The sequence below is a fragment of the Lytechinus variegatus genome, chromosome 3 (genome assembly GCF_018143015.1).
Source record: "Lytechinus variegatus isolate NC3 chromosome 3, Lvar_3.0, whole genome shotgun sequence".
Classification (NCBI taxonomy): domain Eukaryota; kingdom Metazoa; phylum Echinodermata; class Echinoidea; order Temnopleuroida; family Toxopneustidae; genus Lytechinus; species Lytechinus variegatus.
The window spans coordinates 55074075-55092533 of record NC_054742.1 but is presented as its reverse complement, the minus strand read 5'-3'; the positions used below and the strand labels follow the sequence as shown (position 1 = coordinate 55092533).

At 35.4% G+C, this 18459-nt stretch overlaps 1 protein-coding gene across 1 annotated transcript in view; it reads right to left on the bottom strand.

Moving 5' to 3' along the window:
* Positions 1-17276, bottom strand: part of LOC121411405 (normal mucosa of esophagus-specific gene 1 protein-like) — a 36924-nt gene extending 19648 nt beyond the window's left edge. The window contains exon 1 of the mRNA XM_041604126.1: positions 16587-17276. The gene's annotated coding sequence lies outside the window, so the exon portion shown is untranslated. The remainder of the gene's footprint in view (positions 1-16586) is intronic.
* Between the last annotated feature and the right edge of the window lie 1183 nt (positions 17277-18459).

Below are 18459 nucleotides of genomic sequence, written 5' to 3'. Positions count from 1 at the left end.
TGAAAAAAAATATAGAAAGAACATAATGCCGAAAGTTTCATCCAAATCGAATGCCAAATTAGAAACTTTAATGAAAATAAACATGTAAGTAATAAAACTTAAACTAAAATGCATTTTTTAAGAAAACAAAAATGTAAGTAATAAAACTTAAACTAATATGCATTTTGTAAGTTCTCCGTAATATGCATGTCACAGGGTGGAGTGGGCTTTCCCTTTAGGGGGGCTGCTAGTGCTACAAAACGAGAAAGATTTTTTCTCTTTTTTTTCATCTGTTAATTCTCTCCTTTGAATGATTAAAAGAAAACCTTTCTACACGAATAATGATAGAACGTACTAAGGGAATAACGAACTGGGCTAAATCTTAAGGAGGGAGGGATGGGGGGGGGGGCTTATGACAGCCTCTTTCTTTGTTAAAATTTTTGATTGATCTCAAGTGGTTTTAAAATAACCCGCTTTGGGTGGAGTTCAATGATTCATTTGAACCTGATCACACAATACAAACCAGTCGTCTGAAAAATATGAAGTTCATTTTCTTCAGTGCATCACGTACCCACTGTTTACTCAATAATATTAGACGAGCAAACAATAACTCATTACGATTCCAACTTTCGATCCCCTGTCTCACTCATAACATAGCTGGCTTCGTGCGAATGTCACTTGGGAATGTAAATAAAACATCTTTATCTAATTTCATCGCTAGACTTCGTTCCTCTTGAGAATTTACAATGTCGTCTGCACCTTGTTTTAATGTGATAAGGTGATGTAAAACAGTATGCATTTTAAATTTGATTATCATGCTGAACAGAGAAACCTATCAAAATGCAAGTACACGTAGTTTTCTGTAATACAGATGTCCATGGCTTGCCCCCCCCGGCCCCCATACAAAACTACGCCACTTCGATATACACTCCTATTGGAAATGTTGTTTGTATGCTATGCACTTTGTTCTTATACTGACGAAGCAATGATTGATAGAACGGAGTTAATATGTGTTGTGGTTGTAAATTTTTATGTCGATCTGTTCAATCAAATTAAAATCTTCAATTTAGAAAGTATTATGTTTCCATCAATTTGATTAAAATATTCACACTACACTCTTTCTATATAGTCATGTTCCTGCATATTAACTGTACATCACAGTCTCCTTGTGGCATGTTTCCTGCATAAAAAAATAGAAGATAGTATGGCGATGATTATGTTCCCCATTACCCCAGTTTTAGATCGTTTTTACGTGCACGCAATATACAGTTTAAGATTCACTGCCGCCCCTCCCCTTATATTGAATATATATCGGCATTGTAAGGTTATTTTAATCCATTTGCATAAAGTATAGACGCAATTTTCGTTATCTTCTCTTTGTCTGTATTTCCCGAATTACTATCTTGAAGCCCTGTCATAAATTTGCAAATCCAGATTTTAGATCAATAATGTAGTGACCCTGATGGATATAGCATCAATATACGGAGTAGATTTCCCTAGTCTAAATCGATTTGATTCGCTTTAGACATCAACACAACACTTGCTTCAAGAATTCACTTTGCATGTCTTGTGCCACTTAGTAGTACATTGTATATTACGTTTATATTTCTGTTCTACTTAAAGGACATTTCGATTAAAATATTTTGTCTCAAGATCCTTTTTAACGCGGATTATTTCAAATTCAACTTTGCAAGTTTTGCATAACGCTTTCTTTTGCATTTTCCACTCAAAGAAAATTTCCATTTTTAAACACTTGTCTCACAATACTGAATTATTTTCCCAAATTCAACTTTGCCTTTTTTGTGAAGCTTCTATAATTGTATTTTTATTTCATATTTCTGTTCTTTTTAAAGGATATTTCCATTTAAAACACTTGTCTCACTATACTAAAAGGTTATCTCAAATTCAAACTAGCATGCTTGTGTCGTTTTATGTAAGTTACATATACCTTTTTATGAAGATCTTTGTAACTACAAGTATAATGTAAATACGTTACATTCAATAAATACATAAATACAAAATCAATCTTGCATGCTGTGTCGCTCCTACATTATATATTCCTTTTGCATTTTTTCCACTCAAATGATATTTAATTTTAAACACTTATATCACAATACCATGCAGAAGATTATCTCAAATTAAATTTGGAAAGTTTTATGACACTCCTACATTATATATTTCTTTTTCATTTATTTCCCACTTAAATAATATTTCCATTTTCAAACACTTGTACAAAGATATAGGATATTATTTCAAATTCAACTTTGCCTGTCCTGCGACAATTTTACATGTAGGCCTGCAATATGTTTTTTTCTTCTACATTTCTGTTCTATACTAAAAAAATACCTTCATTTTTTGTTATCCCTCTTTGCGCATAAGGAGTTAAGGATATTCCTTTAAAGGTTCGTTACCATAATGAGGCATGTTTAAGAGATATTTCTTTGGCACCTGACATTAATAACAAGCAAATTGGTGATTTATTTCCCTTGCGCGACTCCCATGTTTCTGTTACACTATAGCTATAAAAAAAGGTTTACCGATTATTGGGTAAAAGGGAAACATGAATGTTCGTTTGGTAAAACGATACCAAATATTTTGTAATTTTTACGCAATGTTGCGTTGAAATAGCACATTTGTTTTTAAAAAAGTACCCAGCAAACATGCATGTTCCCTTTCTACCCAATATTAGTTAAAATTTTACTCAGATTTTTTTAGAGTGCATGTAATATTCAAAGATAATGGGTGTCGGTGTGAGGAATTATGATGGCTGATATATTGTACCACATTTATTGATGAGCCTTCTTTCTGATCATCTATCTCAGTTTTTAGATTTCAATCGATGTATTCCATGCTCAATCTCTGTTATCTTCATTAATTTTGTCGTGTTTGCAAGATGAAGGTTTTTTCAAAAGGGCATACAGTGTACCATCAGTAATGCTCACTGTATAAAGAAGCACAACGCTCTGGCGCAATTGCTCTGCGATTACCAAACGATACGTTTGCGACAAATTTGCTGCGCTAATATAACGTGACTCATTTGATTTACCAATTGAGAAAGCCTAATCTTATCCCTTTATACGGCACTTTAAAAATGTCGATTTGCTTTTACTGCACTCCCAATAATACGAAATATTCAATAATGAAGATTGGTCGTTCATTTATGAATTACATTTAGTCAGTATGCGTTCAAAACATAAATTCATGTAATATTTATTCAGTGAATAACATAGTTTTGCAAGCGTTGGTTGGAGAAATTGTTAGATTTTTGTGTTTTGAAGGATGCTTGTATTAGCTGGCCGTCTCAGAGAAATATATCATAAATCTCTTTCTATATTATCTGATGTATTTCAGCCCGATTTCAAATAGACTGACTTTTATCCATTAGGAATACTATGAAATATATTTCCCTTCTTTTTTACATCGCTTCCATTGATGTACGTGACACGGGCGAACCTCTTTGGAGAAGTAGACCAATTTAATATATTTCCAATTTCGGTTCAAATCAACTCGGAGAAAATATTGAGAAGAAATTCGAAACTTATTCCTCTTACCCTTTCTGATGTAGTAGCTATCATTATTTTGTTGACGATACTGTTTTGGTTTTCTGTCGGATAGCTTTACTTCGAGGCTTAATACCTTTTTCTTTCATTTTTTTAATCTCAATGTTTCATGATTATATTTGTATATTTATGTTCAAAATAATGTATGATATTTGTATGTTTTTACTTGTATATAATATTGAAAGAAATAAATGAGAGTATTTCCGCTCTCCCACAATCAATCAATCAATGTGTACACTTTGATTTCTCCACTTCTCCGAAAGTAATTTTTTTTTAAGAGCGATAGTTCACATACTTTTAGTATTTTTCTCTTAAAGAGTTTTAAAAAAATAATTACTGCAAATACTATTATCCCTTTTATGATAGCATCGGTGACCTTGCATCTAAAGCTATACCTATCATTCTCTATTCCTTTTTTTTCACAACGTGTTTAAATAAAAACTTTCCAAAACTGTCGCAAAATTTTATTTCTTGCACTATATTCATTTATTTATTTGTTTATTCATTCATTTTATTTTCATTTATATATTTATTTTTTTTAATATATATTTGCATTAATTAAAAGTGAATATTTCTATATCTCGAATTTTCATTCTTTTGATAACCTGAAATAAGTAATGTTCGCTACAGACATAACTAACAGTCCTCTGCCGTCCCCGGGGTAAAAAATCATCTTGTTTTCACAATCGTGACAATAGAGAGTATTATAGTGTATGTTCCAACTTTGAAATGTGTAATGGGTTATATGTACATGTTCGAAATAATAATTTTGGGGAAAGACTGTCCATTTAAACCATCGTTTTCAAGAAAGAAAATTCACCGCGCTTACTTAAGTGAAAGACCCTTTATTACAAGTGACAATTCCCGAGGCTTTGGCTAAGATAGATACTTGTTAAAACTCTTATTAGATTACCGATTGCGTGTAATACTAGCCGCCAAATAATACATTTTGTTTCGTGTCTTTCAACTTTCATTTCTGCCAACAGCATGTAATATATCAAGTTCAATTAAGGTGATACACACCAAGATCCTTTCCAAAATACCTCCATTGCTCGAGAGAACGGGAGCACATGACAAGGGGGATATATAACATTTTACCTTGGTGATGAAGACCGCTGTAGAGTGATGAGTGCAGCTGCTGCGCTCTTCAATTATAAATCACAAAATAAGTCTTACACATTTAAGTCTTTCATTAAACTTGTTTATTAGAGAAGATAGACCGACATCATCATTTGGTGCATTATTAGAAAATAGGTTTCAGTGATATAAAACATAACCAAAGAATAATAATTAATGATGATAAAAACATACATTTAGGCCCAGTGGATTCATTTTTTATGCCAATATTTTGGCATAAAATTATTTTAATGGCAGAATTGAGAGTTACAAGGTTTTGTCAAAGAGACCAATTGTTAGCTTTTTTCAAAAACATTCTGACCCATAAACATCCTGACATGATATTTATTATAAAATACATTAGGTATGAAAAAGTAAATATAATTGTCAATTAGAATAGTAAATTCCAAATTCAGAAATTAATGACATTCAATCATTATGTAGGAAGTGGGGGAAATTGGATTTCATTCAAGAAATATCGATTTTATTAGATGGCAAAGGGAGGAAAGGCGTCTCATAATGGCATTTCCGATTATTCTACATCTTCCCAAGATAGCTGAACTCTCCACCTTTTCCTTCTAATGACAGTGGTTGACCTTAAATAGACTTTTCAAATATATCTGAGCTGCAAATTCGTATTTGTCACATGTGTCTGTGATATTTCGTAAAATTGGAGCCCTGAAATATTTGCACCCGAAAATAATTATTCGGTGCTTGAAAAACTAAATACAGTGACACTAAACACCACTCCAATCGTATTCCATATATCATGTGTCACATTAATATCTCCATGTCTTGAATGATGATTTCCCTGTTACAGTTATATCGAATGTGTCTGAAAGAATTTTGCTTCTTCCTGTTTTTTAAATCCATTTGAACAATGCTTTCTAAATGCAAAAGAGCTAATTTGGTCCCTAATCACACTCCTCTTGGAGTGAGACAAAATCACTCATTTTCGAGTGGTATTTCCATCTTTGTAGAGTGGATTTTACTCTCTTTTTAAGTGAGAGTATCTTAAAAGTTTCTCAGCTCACTCCAGAAGGAGTTATAATGCATATATAAGAATGTACAGTTCACTCCAAAGGGATTGGTCCTATCACTCCTAGAGGAGTGCGATGATGGACTAGATTTTTTAATCACACATTTAAAACAATGTCTGAATAAAATTCAATTCATTAGAACTAATGGTAGAGGAAAGAAAGACGTGTTATAAAGGCATTTCCGATGATTCCACATCATCCAAAGATAGCTCCCCTTTTCCTTTTAAGACCGATCTCGTCACATTTAAATCTTATCATATTCAAAGCAGGGTCCCGTATATACAAAACTTTTCGATTGATCATAGGATCGATCTGTAGGATTATCGTAAACATTAATCAATACAATCAACCGTAGAAAGCAGTACCAAAATCTTTCACTAAGCTTTATGTTACGGTGCCCTGATAATTCGAATATCCAACAGTGGAGAGAACAGCTATAAATTATTATCCAGACATGATTATTTCATAAAAGTTTTTATGATAAAGCAGCTGAAATCATTAAATTGATTGGCTGATAGTAAACTTGTTATTGAAATTTGGCAACGTTTTTTAACAAGTCTTATGAAACGGGGACCTGCACTGTAAAAACTGCGGTGTTAAAGCTGACACAAATTGGTGTTAATAGAGGACCACACCCTGAGGTATTAAAATTACACCCTATAGATTAAACGTAACACAAAAGAGTGTAAATGTAACAACAAGAGGTGTTGTAATAACACCTATAGGTGTAAATCTAGCACAACCAATTTAACACCGGTGTAAAATAACTGGTGTGGTCCTCTAACACCGGTTAACACCACAGTTTTGCTGTGTGTCATTAATGATTATATGGAATGAAATTTCATCAATCACTGTATGGAATGCAAACAATGCGTTCATCATAAAAACATATCTTAATATGATGATATTTCATGTTATATGAGATTATGTGTCGTTGTTAGATGCTTACTTAAAAGTGATTGATAAACAGTGACGTTCATAATGGTATAGAAATTTGTTATTAATGGTGCTCCAACATGACGATATTGTGATTTGGATGAATTGAGTAAACTTAAACAAGTAAAACATGGAGTACAATGTGTGTGTACAGCGCTTTGTAACCCGAAATGAACAGGAACGAGAAATAAAAATATCTATGGATTGGGTTGGATAAAATCGAAGAAAATTTCATCCAAAGCGGGGGAGAAAAACGAAGCTATTGAATAACAAAGTTTTGATTAATTTCGCTGAAACACTTTTAGGCCTATCATGATTATGCGATAGGCGAACTGATGATGTGTCCCCCAAATATGTGAATCATTTGCATGTTATTCAGCTTTAACAGACAGTTAGCGTTTCATATTTGAATTGAATTGAAGGTTTTATTATCATTTCATCGCAGCCAGTGGCTGAATTGAGAAAGATTTACAAAGTAAATATATAAACATAAAGAGTGAAATATTTGATGTAAATCATAACCGCAACAACATTGAAAATAAACAAATATTTTTTTAAAGAAATGTCCAATAACCAATAAATATTCCAGTAAAATTTTGAGACATGATAAACCAATGCGTATGAACTTATATTGAAGTTGAAATTGTTGGTATAAAGAATAGAGTTTTAAGAAATAAATTTGAATCAAGATATCATGGGTTGTATAAACTTTCCTCTGTATCATATTATTATATATCTTGAAATTTTTTCCTTTAATAAAATTCCCATAAAATTGTTTTAAATTTCCGAAAGGAATGGGGAGGATAGGGGCCACTAGCGTACCTGCGGGGGGGGGGGCAGGAGGGGCAGTCTGCCCCCCCCCCTCGACGAGTCACGACCCATGCAAATAACGTATCCCTGCCCCCCCCCCCGATGGGCTTTTTCTGGAACGAAATATTTTTGGTTGAAGACCCTTTTTTTTCTTTTTTTGCTTGTCAAATTTTTTGGGCGATTTTGCCCCCCCCCCTGCGGAAAATCCTAGGTACGCCACTGGTAGGGGCACTTGCCCTCTTCCATCCCCTCAGTCCAAGCCCCAATGAACTTTTTATAACTCTGTAATATGCTCTGGGTGAGTAATAGTGGCTATAGCATCTTTTTAAAATTTGTCTATACATTAAATACCCACACTTGATATATGTTGTCATTTCTTTTCGTGTTCTCTCCAATCAAAATTATTAAGACTATATTGTTTAGATCCTGGAGACTCAACAAGCTTTGCTTTTTGATGCAGGTTCCCTCATATTTCACCATTAATGTTAATCGCTATATTATTCAATTTAGATTAATGATTATGCAATGTCTAGTTTATATATTGTTCTTCTTATATTAGATTTTGTATTCTGCTTACGAGTGGAATATGTACATGAAATAAAGGAAAAATTCAAAGTTAACTGGAATCTGGCTTGTTTTGCTCCCTATTTATTCATGTGCCTGAGAGCGAAGACTTTTGCCTCTCCAGCTCTGCCTCTAACGATTACCATTGGATGCGGGTCATAACTCCTCATTTACCATTATACTCATTCGCATCAATCAACCACATTCTAACATCTCTCTCTCACATTATACATGTCGGAAACATTTTCTCAACTTAACCATGGCGCCGTGGAAGCTATACAGCAAGTCACGTGTTTAATGACGTAAACAATACATCAACGAGTGGAGTTTGAGAGTTAAATCTAAAAGAAATAAACTTTAGCGTATGAGTATTCCAGGCTACATCTGGAAATAGACTGCTTTCAAATAACCCGAAATGTGCCGTTTATATATAGTGACAAAGTCTGTGAGTGTGTGTAAGTGTGTGAGTGTGTATTGTGTGTGTTTGTAAGAGAGAAGAGAGATGTTCATGATTATTAATATTATTATCTACTTTTGTTTACGGGACATGACTGGTTTAGAAGTTTGATAATGAAATAAAAATTGAACAACCGTTCTTCATTATTGAGCGTGATTATCAAACCATAAAGGATAAAACATAGGACCACGTCTTATGTCTATGGCCACCTTCCTTTTAATTTTCAGGATGAGGATAATAGAAATCGATGGAGGAGGAGGAAAATAAGAAGACTTTTTTGACTTTTCAAAGTAAAACTTTATTTACATTACATATAATAAATAATACAAATAAATATACAGACATTGATGCACTTAATATGTCAAGTGTTTGTGAGCTAAACAATAAACAAAGCAATCAATAAGTAATACATAAAACGGAAAACATTAAACAATTCATGAACAAGAAGAAGAGGGGAGAATGAAAATAAAGAAGGAGACGGAAGAGGAGGGGAAAGAAGGAAAGACGTAGAGGGGAGACAGTGACGAAAAAGGAGGGAAACAAGAAAGAAAAATACAAAGACTGTTATATTGTTGATAAAAGGTGTATAGGATTCGAAAATAAAATAGATTTCCTTCTCTATATTTATATTACTCCTTTATAATCAAAAGTATCTTTTTCACATTCGAATGCTCCTTGATGTTTCCGTAAGAATTCATAATTGAAAAAGTGTTTGTTAGAGGTATGATGGAGCTAGGATGGATATAGCAGCATCCTGAAGGCATCTTGAATGCTCATTATCGTTACCTGTTCGGTTTATTTGGGGATCACTTAGAGGTGTGAGTTATACATCAATGTGTAATTAATTACCTCGTCACTTTAAAGGGTAACCAAATTGTTATTCTGCATTGAATGCAACGTTAAGAATCCTTGAATTAGGATATTGATTAATTCGAAACTAAATAATTAATAAGATAAATTATTCGTAAAAGCAAGACACAGAATAAAATAAATTCAACTTTCGAGGGAGCGGATTTAATCAACCATCAGTACACATCCACCCACAGCCATTGGCCCGTATTCTGAAGTCGGGTTTAATTTAGACTCGGGTTTAAAGATGTGGTTTAAGTATGGCGAGCCAATTGTCACATAAATCACTAACAAAAGAGACATCATACTTCAGCTCATTTGGCTCTTAAATCATTCATAATTGTCTAGGAACTATAAAAAAATTATTGGCTTCACCATCGATGAATCAGGAAAGAGCACAGTAAACATAAGAAACCTAATAACAAATTTGATACGTTTGGCTTCCCATAGTTAAACCACAACTTTAAACCTGAGTTTAACTTAAACCCGACTTCAGAATACGGGCCATTATCTCTGAATGATTAAATTCCTGAACAATTATATCTAAGGATCAAGTTAATGCTCTTTTCCATTCCATTAAGAGATTCAGATCGACTGATGTTTTCTATAGGTATACACTCTAACCGGCCGGATAGCAAGCAAAAATAAGCTTTTAGATTGAGGCGTATAAGAGCTGGATTGTTAGTTTTAGAGTAAATTGGAACAGCTACTTTCTTCGGAGATGTTCTTCAAAGATGTGTTATATTGGACCTGCAGCTGAAAGAGAAACATTTTAACACAACTACAAAACATAAAAAATAAAAAAAAGCGCAAGTCCCTCAGCATTTTCCAGTTTTTGAAAGGCAGGTTGGTGATTGCAATTTCCTGGACCCAATGGGTTAAAATTATACACTGTTAAAAAAACCCAGATTTTACAGAAAAACACAAGATTTTGCAACAAGCAATAACAGAATAATTCTGTAAATTCATAAAACATGATTTTATTTTCTACAATTTAACAGAACAGGTCTGTTCTAAAAAAAAGGGAAATGGTGTTTTATTCAAGGAAATTTGTAAGGTTCCATACACCAAAGACCAATTTCCTGTAATTTTACATGAACAATGTAAGATTACGAAACCTGGTAAGATTACAGGTGTTTTCGAGACTCTGCTTCAGGAACTTATTTTAATTTAAGGATAAATTTTCTAACAATGTAGGAACATGCTTGCATCATGGTCCTTTCCCACTTTTTTCAATTTGTATTCTTTCTAAATACGTTGGGATACTTGGTATTCAGATCAGGAGAGATTCTAATTGTAAAATCACAAGTTAATGCAAGGAAACGCTCTCACTTCATGTGATTGAAAAGCAATTCAAGCTTTTAGGACGAGACGTGAGGAAACTGCTGAAATTTGGGAAAAGTGCTTGTTGTTTTTGCTGCGAGCACATTGGGCTCTATACAAAATAAGCATTCAAGCTATCTATGATTAGTTTATTGTACTATAAACTGTTTTCGTGTTCCTCAACTTATAAACTTATTGCTTTAATTAAGGAACTTAACAAATATAATCAATTAATCAATCATTAATCAATTGAATTCTTACTGAATTTGATTTTTTTGTTTTATTTTACATGTGCAGTTTGATTCTGTTTTTTCATTTTGGTTGTGCATTGTTTAACGGTAATTCCATTTCATCAATCTCTGTATGTCATTTGAATTATTCTGAATTGTCATGCATTTTTATTATGTTTCTGTTTTTCTTCCTCGGACTATTTGTAATACCAGCCTAGCTGCTGAAGAGGGCTTTTACCGTCAATGAATAAATGAATCAAATCAAATCAAATTAAAGTGACGAAATGAATGGCATGTGCGACGATCCTTTTCGCGTGACGCAAAACAAATGAGAAGACTATAATAAATCAATATCAATAGTAATTTCATTCACTCCCAGATTCTCGTGTGTTCATGAAAAGAAAATTAGTCAATATCTAAACCTTACTAAAAAGTTCGACAGTTTTTTTTTTCTTTATTTGTATAAAATAAACATGAAGGACATACAATGCATTATCCAAAATTGTGAATACCATTGATGATCTTACCCTTTTTTTTAACCTATTTTAGATAGATTGTATTTCTTTAAAGATTGTGTAAATTTTACTATTGGCATCAAATAACGTGATATTCTGCCCGTGCGTATATAGGCCAAAGACCAAAATGTCTTTTCTCGTTTCCCCTAAGCACTGACCCCTTTCAGCCACCAAATATATCACTCAGACCCAAGTGATTCACAGTGTATATGCCCTACTTTGTGAGAGTATGTGCAGTGATAAAGCCAATCAGTTGTCAGAGGCTCATTTCACTATATTGAAATTAATGTAAGTCTGAGACTATCCATCGAAATGTATGCATGGGGCGTCGGAGCAGTTAGACTGATGAGGATTTCGTGAAACAGGTCCCAGGGGTTCAAAGCGAACTCCTGGGGACCGTTTCATCAACATTTTTGTCCGACGAGTTGTCAGATCTGACATCTTTCCTTGATTCTGACTGGCTGAGGGGCACTTTTACTATAGTAACTGTCGGATAAAATGGGACTTGTCGGATTAAACGTCCGACAAGTCCTTTCATGAAACGCTCCCCAGTTCGCTAAGGTAACTATCGGTCGTGGCGCCGTGACGTTGAGCAAAGAAGGATTGAATCGAAGCCAATTTGTTTTGACCAGGAAATGCAATACGACAATGAGATCCTTTCGAGATGATCTTGAAGATCGGTACCCAGCCGTGACCCAATCACGTGTATGCTCTCTCTCCCCTTTCTCCCTCCATTTTCCTCTCTCTCTCTCTCCCTCTCCACTCGAAAAACACCAAGTATAATTTCACCCAATATTGGGTAGAAAGGAAACATGCATGTTTGCCGGGTATTTTTTTTTTACCCCATATTGGACAAAATGCATGTTTTAAGGGTATAATTAAACGCAACATCGCGTAAAACTTACAAAATATTTGGTATCTTGTTACCCAGCAAACATGCATGTTCCGATTTTACCAAGTATTGGGCAAACCTTTTTTTTTTTAGAGTGTCCTTCTCCCTCCTCCCGTTCTCGTTTCTATCTTTTCTCATGTATAATCACCTTCTTTCTTTCTCAACTTATGCTTTCTCCTCCACCTTCGTTTAACACGTTTTTCTCATTGCTTGAATGCCATGGTAAATCAATGCAAAGTCTGCCTCCAAACTATCCCCTGTATGATAATTATTCAAAACCATTCCATCTTTACATAAATGGCCCCAAACTATATACCCATTGGATTTTTATTCATTTTAATTGGCTTTTGCAAGTCTCTTAGTGGACGATTAATTATTAGATGCCAAACAAAATGTGAAGTAGAAGAAGGAAGGGGCATGCAGAAATGCAATCCCAACATTGATTATCTTCAGCTCACACACTGTGAAAAAATTGGGCAATATTTTACCCAATATTTTGCCCAACGTTGGGCCGATAGTCAACCCTACCAACTACTGGGCAATATTTTACCCAACGTTGTTGGGGCATTAATGTGCCCAACTGTTGGGTAATATTTTGAACTACATTTTGGGGACATTAATTTGCCCAACTTTTTAATAAAGTTTTATTAACCAACATCTGGGCAAGGCCTACACTCACTTCGTGTACCTGGTCCGTGTCGATCCGGAGACCTTATCCGAAAGTGCTTTGCATGCACAATAACGCTGCATACAAGTGCAAGTGCATATCTCAAGTGAGTGAAGCAAAAACAAAACAGCGTCAGATATATGTCATGTATGTAGGCCTATTCTGACAAATTCCTTACAAATTATGCTTAACGTAAAGTCCAAAAAAAAAAAAATAAAAAAACGTTTAAGCAACTCATCTATGAAAGATTCAGCGAGGCTCCCCAGCCCCCAGTCATCTAGAAGCTCCTCCATATCTTATCGACCGTGTGTAGCATGCTGCAAGCGCAACTCGTGATCGTAAAGTTTCGCAACATTTACCACTCAGCAGGGCATTACTAGCCCAACAAATGGACATCTGTATTTTGGCAGCGGCAGAGTAAAAATTTGCCTAAGTATTGGGCACATAATGCCCAACAAAACAATAACCAACGTATATATTACCCAACAAAAAAATGACCAACGTAAATTTACTCTTTTTTTCACAGTGCAACCACCACATCCCATTTTGAATAGCTTGACTATCGAAGGTTTGGGTAAGTCTAAAATGATTGTGATTTTGGAATAACATGACATGCTTGACAGGCAGGCGTCATCCAAAGACGGTGTCTGTGATTCATAAATTCAACATTACATTCAACCCCTCACAGGGTTAAGAATACCTTCTCCCACCCTTCTTCTTCATCGATTTCTATACTCCTGAAAGCAACATTTCAGGTGTGCTTTAAAAAAGTGATTAGTATAGAAATACAATTTTGGGCAGTCAGCTATAGACCATATACTCGAGGCAGAAACAACACTATATCGATATCAGCTCTCAAGCTACCCCCCCCCCCGCCATCCCCACTTCAATCGGTTAGGTTTGAAAGGTTTCTAAATTAGCTAAATGGTATTAGCGAAGTAAAACACACCTCTTCGGGCAATATACTCATCAGAGGTAGAGAGGGTCTCTCAAGTACTCCGTGGGCTGATACAATTTCCAATAACGTCCCAACTTAGTTCCTTCTTTTCTTCCCCGTTTTGATCCTCAGTTTGATTAGCTTCTGAGGTAAAGGGTTTGTGAGTTGGAAGGTGGAAAATGGGACCAAGTTTAAGTATATATACCCTGAGGCTAAGAGAGTCTTAATATCACTCCGTAAGTTTGGATGCGCTATCAACGAACGATGGGCTTGAAGCTGTGTAATGAAAGTCGGTTTAAATGCTTCTCAATGGTGACGATGGGCGTAGAGGACGAGGACCGCCTGGCTTCTATCGTTTTCTGTGTTACGTGTGTGCGTGTGTGTGTTTTTTCCGCACTGCATCAATAATGTATAGGCAATTCAAGAGAAGTTGGTTTATTTATTAAGGTTGTGGATGTACCTATTGATTTATTTATTTTGTTTTATTTAGTTTGTACTGCAGGTATGGCCTGTTCAGTTGTGAAAAAAACGCTTTTTACAAATTAGGCGCCATGCATCATTCAACATGAACATACAGAGTGGGGTAACATCACGTTAACAGTTAATAAAATACATGTACATTTTCATCATAGACACGCACGGAGACGACACAGCCTCGAACGGTTGACCGTGATTACGGGTGACACCTAATTGGATATATATTATTGTCTGCTGAAAAAACATCCAAAGTGACACCATATACCTTATTATCACCCACCCTGTCGGTGGAGGTCTTTCATTAATCCACCTTTGATATCATGTGCCGCACATTGTGCGTCCGTAATGCCGCGTTCACATCAACGAAAACTGACATTGACACCGATCAAAATATTAAAGAAATATTCAGTTGATGTTTCGTGTGACTGCATGATGCGGTGTCTCGAATGCGCCCATCATGGATCATTGGTAGCAATCGTTCTCTGTTACAATCGTAACAAAACAACCGCAATTGAGAACCAAGTGAGCGAAACGACCGTGCCGAAACAAAAGGTGTGACGTTAACTTTGTCACGTACACAGCAGGCGACGCACCAAACTCCCTTATAACTTTAATTAAGAGGAAATATTGGCAAGGATATCCTAATTGCCATTGAAATGGAAAGTGATTATCAGAACGCTGTTTCGCATAGTTATTTCAATGTTCACCATTTCTATGAAATCATCAGAAGATTTTGTGAGATGCGATAACTCCACTTATTTTAATCTCCATTAATGAATTCAAAATAATTTTTCGCCAATGCCACAGCCACTAAGTTACGGAAACGATTTGGAGTCTGCATGAAAAAAATTATAAATGTAATGATATTAACTATCATTACATTTTTTACAAGAGCTTAAAACACTGGTATTATAAGAAGTTTTTAAAAATGAAGAACATAATTTTGTTTTGTGATCCCATACATAACAGGCGAAGAAGGAACGATGTTTTTAAAAAAAATGAAATTGTACAATATTAGAAAAGTCTTATAAATTGACAAGTAAAATCAAACAATGAATGAAAAAGTTTAAACTTCTTTTTTATATTTCCATTATCATGCTTAGAACTATAAACTTATTTTTCATTTAATAATTGGGATTTCCCGTTTTAAACGTTTCTGCGAAAAAAAGTGGAAAGCTCATGAACATGAGCCGCTTTATTATCGATACTGATGAAGAAACGCGGAAAGGCGTGATGAATGTGAGCCGTTTATTATCAATACTGAAATCACATATCTTGTTTATTAGGGTAAAGTTTACAAAAGAGGAAGCTCACCAGAGATTTATTGCGACATTCACGACATGGTAATAAAACTGAAAGCAATATGCATGATTATAAACGAAATAAATATTATCAGACACGTTCCCAGTAGCTCTCAGCTGCAGACCAAATTCTATAGACCGCGGGGTGCTGGGGGTGGAAGCGCATAAGGGGGTGGGGGACTATGAAGTAGTATCATCCAAGTTTCAAAGGGACAAGAGACCCCCCCCCGAGAGAACCCCTCCTCGATCTATTCCACTCAGAGGGAGTGAGGTAGAGTTTACTCTCGTCGTCAGGGGGGCAATGCCCCCCTGCCACACCTCCATTATTTTTAGCTACGACTAATGGAAGGAGTGGAAGAGAGAGAGAGAGAGAGGGGGAGGATGTTTCAGAGAGGGTGCGGGAACTTGTAGAGACAGAGCATTAGAGGTGAATGAAATGTATTCGTGCGTGTATGATACTTTCTTCAATCCCTGTCACAGGTTCAACCAAAATCTATTGAACCTTACGTCAAACACGCTTTGATGCTGACATCTCTTCTTTTATCACGAGTACGACTTTAGGCCTACAATAACAACAAAATGATGCCGGTGGTGCTCGTAGGTTAAGAGCGACTTTATTAGAACGACTGGTGATCCTTTCTTACGCGCTAGTAAATCATTAATAAACATTAAGGATCACCAGTTGTTCTTAAAATCACTCTTAATTTACGAGCAGCTTATAAGACGGCCCTGGTTTGAATCGATTTGCCAATTATACCATTCCCAAGAGATGAAATTAAACAAAAATGTAAAAAAAAAAAAATATTGAAGAAGGAGGATGATAATAGAACAGTTAACCAAAGTATTACCCATGGATTCATCAGGGGTAGGAAATTATTGATTTTTTTTAAAGGAAATATGATATTAAAAAAAATAAAATATGGGTTAACTTACCTAAAATGGAAATTCCAAGTATATAAACAATCCTATATTTCTGTCTCACTTCCACGTGTAGATTTTAAAAATCAACGACACCAATTTTTGAATCGACGAAAATGTATTTTGTTAATGTTCACAACGACTTGTTTCTAAAACTTGTGAAGTGCATTTTGGACTTTCGCCGGCCGGCCGGCGTTTAATATTAACCACCAGCCGGGTTTTAATCGTGATGAAACGCACGTAGACATCCAGGATTCAGTCATCATCAGTCTATATACAAAATGAGAACTTATTATGCAAATAATCATCCGGGTATTTCCCACCACCTCTTTGCGGTGAAGCGGTTGGATAGATGTCAATTCATGGTTTAATGACGTAAAGACTCGCGGACGTGATTAGTCAATCGGCCGCGTCTCGGAGCATGCTCGGAGTGAAGTTTAGTCGATACTTGAAGGATTCATTCATGTATTCCGTAAAGAAAGACGATCGTAGTACGACAGTGGACCCCGCCGCTACAAGCAGAGTTAGGTATTCCGATAAAGGTTTGGTCCCACTGCACTTATTACGGATGTAGAGAGTATGTAAAACGGAAAAAAACCTTGCTATCCGTTGGAAAACGTGATGCATCCGTTGCATACGATCGTGTTTCATATATACGCTCTACATCCATTGAGCATCCGTCCACTATTAATTCATTGTTCGCTCATTTTGTCTAATGTCTGGCGCTGGCGCGGATGAAAACGAAATTTTGCTTGTCCGCTGTATCCATTATGAGTACGTTTGGTGTCCGACTCCGTCGGCCAGTGCGTTTGATTAGGCGGCAGAGTAGCATCACAGGAGATGGGGGGCAGGGGCGAACCGGTTCCATAATGTGTTTTATTTTAAGAAGTAAAAATAAATAGGAGAAAGGAAAAGAGTGGGTTCGACCATTCCATTTTGAGTGACAGTTCATATATACATACATTGCTTGTTTTTTGTTATTTGGTATAAGCCAACAACAGTATATTTAAAAGAATTTTTACTTTCATTTGGAATATATTGCTGGTGAAATCTATAAAATGTATAAATCATTCTCTGTTGTGTTGTGGGGCCTAATGTTTGTTTGTTTTTATTTTTTTTTTTTACCTGTATGCCCTATATGACTTGTTTTGGTCAGAATGTTTGGTTTATTCATTCATCATGTTCATTCAGTCATGTTTTATAGGGGGGGGGGGGCCTAGTTTGTCAGGAAGCGAAAGGAATGACCATCCATTACAAAGATCCCGTTCACCAAAGGAACAATAACAACAACAACAAAATGAATTCTAGGTAGAAGAGGGTGACCTATCATATGCCGTTGAGCTTGTAGGCATGCAAAGAAGAATGTAAAAATCCTTCATTGTGCGCATACAATTTCAATATTCCCCGGAGCAAAAATATTTCTTCAATATCGCATCAATTGATTCAACGTCACGGTTCGGACCGGTGGTTTAAAAAAAAACCCATCTCATTCATCGGTATTCGAATGACGTCACTGTAGTTGATGGTGTTACCATAGAGACCAGACGCTGAATGAACAAGCACTCCCCTCTTCGGGCCTCTTTCATTGGAGAGCTCGGAGAGATGTTGCCCGATGTTGTTTCTTTATGGGAGAAGAAATTATACAGTAAACAGATTTGGTTAAAGAAAGTTAAAAAACATAATATTTGTGTTTTATTTGTTATTACTATTATTGATATTAACATTATTATAATGGATATTCTGTATGTATAAGCCAGGAATGAAAGAGAGAGAGAGAGAGAGCCTCAGATAGAGAATGTCGGGGATGGGGTTCACAACATAAAGCAAGGAATAAATGAAGTCCAGACCATTGTATTGCCAAATTTTGGTCAATCATTTTCTTTTGCTT